The sequence below is a fragment of the Triticum urartu genome, chromosome 3A, assembly GCF_056163025.1.
Source record: "Triticum urartu cultivar PI428250 chromosome 3A, HENAU_Tu73, whole genome shotgun sequence".
Classification (NCBI taxonomy): Eukaryota; Viridiplantae; Streptophyta; class Magnoliopsida; order Poales; family Poaceae; genus Triticum; species Triticum urartu.
The window spans coordinates 731927795-731932739 of record NC_141875.1 but is presented as its reverse complement, the minus strand read 5'-3'; the positions used below and the strand labels follow the sequence as shown (position 1 = coordinate 731932739).

Here is a 4945-nt window from a genome sequence, read left to right as displayed (position 1 = left end):
TGCTCTTAATGTGATAGTTTAGTCCTACAACTTGAAAAAGACCCTACCCAGTCCCTGAACTTGCTCAAGATGTGCAAAACTAGTCCTGGCGAATCAGAGAGCGCCATGTGGACTCGTGGGTGCGCACCCGGTCAGCCCGTGCTCTTTTGCAAAGAACCCCCTGGCGTTGCTCTCAATCAACCCGCACTATCAGCACCAGAGCACACCTGAATTTATTAACCTCATTTAATCTGTCGAGGGGGAACTCCTGTGGCCTATCGCAACTCATTCTTCTCCATCTTTGTCTCTATCGGCGCTTGAGCGGCCGTTGTTGACGTCAACAACAATGGCTGCCTCGCCGGAGCAGTTCGGCGGTGCAGTGCCGCCTCCATCAGCTCATCTGGTCCGGCCGCCTGCAGTCTTTCCTCCAGACTATGGTGAGCTCCTCTTCTCTCCACTTTCTCTCCTGTTCCGTTTCTTGATTGTGCCGGCCACAGTACGGCCTCGTACGGCGGATACGTGCGATTGGGGAAGCTGATTCAAGCTTGTTAGTTGCTTCGATCTAGCCAAGTGGCAATCCTGTCATGAATGCAAGCTAGGGTTATGAGCGATGCATTTAGTCTAGGGTTTACTCTTCATCGTTATGGGTTTGGTGAAGGTGAAGAAGATGGGGTTTTTGCATGAAGCTAGGGTTTTTGCATGTTGTGTTCTGTACATTCGCTTACCATGTTATGGTTTTGGTGAAGTAGATATAATCAATCTGAATTTGTTTTGCATGCAGTACATGTTCAGTTAAGTTTTACTGAATTTTTAACAGAATTTGTGCAGTTCATGTTAAGTTAACTGAATTTTTCATTGAATATATCTACTTTTTGTATGCAGTACATGTTCAGTTAAGTTAACTGCATTTTTAACTAGACTTAGGCAGTTCATGTTCAGTTAACTGAATTTTTTAACTGAATATCTCTCTTTTTGGTATGCAGTGTGTGACTCAGCAATGGGACAGAGTGTTCACACTCCTTTCTTTACACTGGAGCTGGAACATGGTGGTCTTTTCTGCGGATCTATCAGTGCCCCAAAGTATTATAACTCTTCTTTGGAGGTCCTTGACTATATTGATGCTTGCACATTTTCATATGCAGCCTTAGAAGAACACCTAAAATGGTTGGGATATCCTGCCAATGAGCACATTATTTACTGGTGTTTACCTGAGAAAACAATTTCAGATGGGTTGGTGAGAATTAAGGGTGATGAGGATTTGCAGCATCTTATCACAGCTAGTGCTCAGCACCAAGTTCTTGCAATTATGGTTGACCATGCAGACTTCATCAGCAATTTCAGAGAAGATTTGATAATGAAGCTGCCATCTGTTGTAAGCCCAGTCGGAATGGGCAACTCAATTGTTGGTGCAAGCAGTGCATCATGTGGTCAGAGCAATATTTCAATGAATGTTGAAGATCCAATTTCAGAGGTTGCAGTTGATGGGACAACAGAAGATGATGTTCTGACATATTTGCTTAATTCTGTTGCTGACCAAAATTTGCTGACATATTGTGCAGAGCCTGACCTGTTTATAAGTGCAGAGCAAGACCTTCTTAATGGTGCAGAGCCAGACCAGGTTAATGCTGCAGAGACAAATGTGATGGTTGCTGCTGCAGAGCCAAATTTGCAACCTGAAAATGCTGTGCTGTCAGATTCAGAGTTCAGTGACAGTGATTATGACATAGATGATGGAGATGATGATCTTTATGAAGAAAATATTGACTTTGATGTTGATGAAGAGGCTGAGCAAGAGGAGGTAGAGGTTGAGCCTGACTATGTCCTTGAAGATGAAGATCTCAACCTCTCCACACAAGCACAAGATCAACTGAAGTACAAATTCAGAGCTTTCAATTCCAAGGTGGACATGAAAATCCCCTGTATTTAAATTAGGTATGGTATTTGCTGATGTGGTTGAGTTGAGGAAAGCTCTCAAGGCCTATTCAATAAGGAACAGAGTGCAGATCAAGAAGCTTAAGAATGACAAGATCAGATTGGAGGTAGTTTGTCAGGGTGGTGGTTGCCCATGGGTGCTTAAGGCTGGAAATGACAACAGGACTGGAGGTTTTGTCATCAAGGCATACAATGGATTGCATAAGTGCCAGAAGAAGTGGAAGTTAAAGGATATGACAGCAAAATTCCTCTGCAACTTTTTCATTGATGAGTTCAGAGATGACCAGAAGATGTCCATTGGAACATTTTCAAGGAAAATAACAAAGGAATTCAATGTTACTCCTAATAGATGGAAGCTTGCTAGGGCTAGGAAGCAAGCACTTAAGGAGATACATGGTGATGAGGAAGAGCAGTTCAGAAAGCTATGGGATTATGGGCATGAGCTAAGGAGCAAAAACCCTGGGTCTACATTTCTGCTAACAACTACACTTGTCAAAGATACAAAATTTCCAATGGGCAGAAAATGTTTGAAAACATTATATTGGTCATATGATGCTTGTAAGAGAGGATGGCTAAAGGGCTGCAGGCCTATTCTCTTTATTGATGGTTGTCATATGAAAACAAGGTTTAAAGGAGTGCTCCTTAGTGCTATTGGAATTGATCCTAATGACTGCATATTTCCCATTGCAATGGGCTGGGTGGAAGTAGAATGCAAAGGTTCATGGGAGTGGTTTTTGACCACTCTAAAAGATGATCTAAACATTACAAACACAGCTCCTTTCACAGTTATGAGTGACAAGCAGAAAGGGTTAATAAATGTTGTGCACAAGGTTTGGCTAGATGGAGAACACAGGTTTTGTGTGAGGCATATTTACCAAAATTTTAATGAGAAGCACAAAGGAGAGGTACTGAAGCAAGATCTGTGGGCCATTGCAAGATCACCAAACAAGGTGAAATGGAGAGAGAACTGTCAGAAAATGGATGATCACTATCAAGCTGCCTTTCACTGGACTGAGAAGCTTGAGCCAAACACATGGTGCAAGGCATTCTTCAGGGAATTTCCCAAATGCGACATCCTGCTGAACAACAACTCTGAAGTGTTTAACAGCTACATTCTTGATGACAGAGAGATGGCAATGCTTAGTATGCTTAATATATCTTCTACAAGATCATGCACATGCTAGTGAGTAAACAAAGGGAATCTATAGAAAAGTGGGTAGGGCAGAGAATATGCCCAAAGATTCAGAAGAAATTGGATATGAATACAGAGTTTGCTGCAAACTGCCATGTATCTGAAGCTGGCCAACAAATGTTCAAAGTACAGTCTGGTAACAATAGTTGCACAGTGGATCTTGCTATGCACACATGTGATTGCAGAAGATGGCAGTTGTCAGGAGTACCATGTGGTCATTGTATAGCATATTGCAGGGAGGAGAGGATTGACCCAGAGACAATGGTTCATGACTGTTATACAGTTCAGACATATCTCAAGGCATATGGGTACACTCTTGTTCCTCTTGCAGACCCAAAGCATTGGGAGAAACAGAATGGGTACAAGGTGCATCCATCAGTGTTTACTAAATAGTTGGGAAGACCCAAGAAGAATAGGAAGAAAGCACCAGAGGAGAAGATCAAGAATGGTGTTAGGGTTCTGAACAGAAAAGGTGTGACAATGCACTGCTCAATCTGTGGCAGAGCTGATCACAACAGAAAGGGGCACTACAAACGGCAGGAAAGTCTCATTCAAGATGGGATAGAGGTGGTTGATGAAATCTATGATGACCCTACCTTTCTTCAGGTATATGCTACTTAACTGAATTGAACTACATTTGTACTGTACTTATGTCATTGTAGAACTTAACTACATAGCAAACACTTAACTACATAGAACTTAATGTGCTTAAATGAATATGTGCGGAACATTTTCCCAAACAATACAGACCCTCTGTTGGATCCAATTGATTCACCAACAAGTATGGTTTTCACCATGGCTCAAAGGGAAATTGCTACAAGAGCTCCTCAAAGGGCATATGGCCCATTACCACAGCAGTCTGCCGTTGTTGCTGCTGCTGGTGCTGCAATACCTCAGCCAGTGATCACCACAGAGATGCTCATTGGTAGGCAGACAAGGGCAAACACAATAGCTCAAAGAGAAGAAGGAAGATCAAATAAAAGACAAAGAAATGCACCTCCTGTTGCAGACAGAGGAACAGGAGCAGATTCAGCTCCAGGCAAAGGAAGAGGTGCAGCTCCAGCTCCAGGCAGAGGAAGAGGTGCAGCTCCAAATGCAGGCAGAGGAAGAGGTGCAACTCCAGCTCCAGGCAGAGGAAGAGGTGCAGCTCCAAATGCAGGCAGAGGAAGAGGTGCTACTCTAGATGCAGGCAGAGGCAGAGGTGCTGCTCCAGATGCAGGCAGAGGAAGAGGTGCTGCTCCAGTTGCAGGCAGAGAAAGTGTTCCAGGTGAGAGGGCATGGTGGCTGTTGTTTGGAGATCAGATTCAGAGGCAAATACCTGATCTCAATGCACCTGCCAAAGATCTGAATGCACCTGCTCCCTGATTAGCTGGCTGTTGCAAGTGCCATTTTTTTGTAAAGGCCTAGACTGATGTAACTTTAAGACTAGCCTGTTAAGTATGCCAAACTGTGGCATGAAGTGGCAAGATTTTCCTTCTTTTGGTGGCAAAATAGTGGCATTCATTGCCCTTTTTGTAACTTAACTAGTTAATGCCTCAATGTGCTCAATGACCTAGTTAACTGAATTTGCCCTCATTGTGTTGTTCTAGTTATCTGAATTTTAATGCATGTTGTTCTAGTTATCTGAATTTTTTGCCTGCTCTTCTAGTTAACTGAATGTGCATAATGATGTTGTTTAATAAAATAAAATAAAATATTCTTCTACTTATGTGAATGTGCACAATGAGCTAGCTAACTCAATGTGCACAATGATGTAGTTTCAAAAAATTGAAAATATTTTTTTTGCCCGAGGCTCGAACCCAGGACCTCAGGTTTATAACGCTGCGTGTAATGCCAGTGGGA

The 4945-nt window shown here is 42.8% G+C and overlaps 1 pseudogene; it reads left to right on the top strand.

The window, feature by feature from the left end:
* Positions 1-325: 325 nt before the first annotated feature.
* On the top strand, positions 326-4468 carry LOC147982357 (uncharacterized; annotated as a pseudogene).
* Positions 4469-4945: the final 477 nt, after the last annotated feature.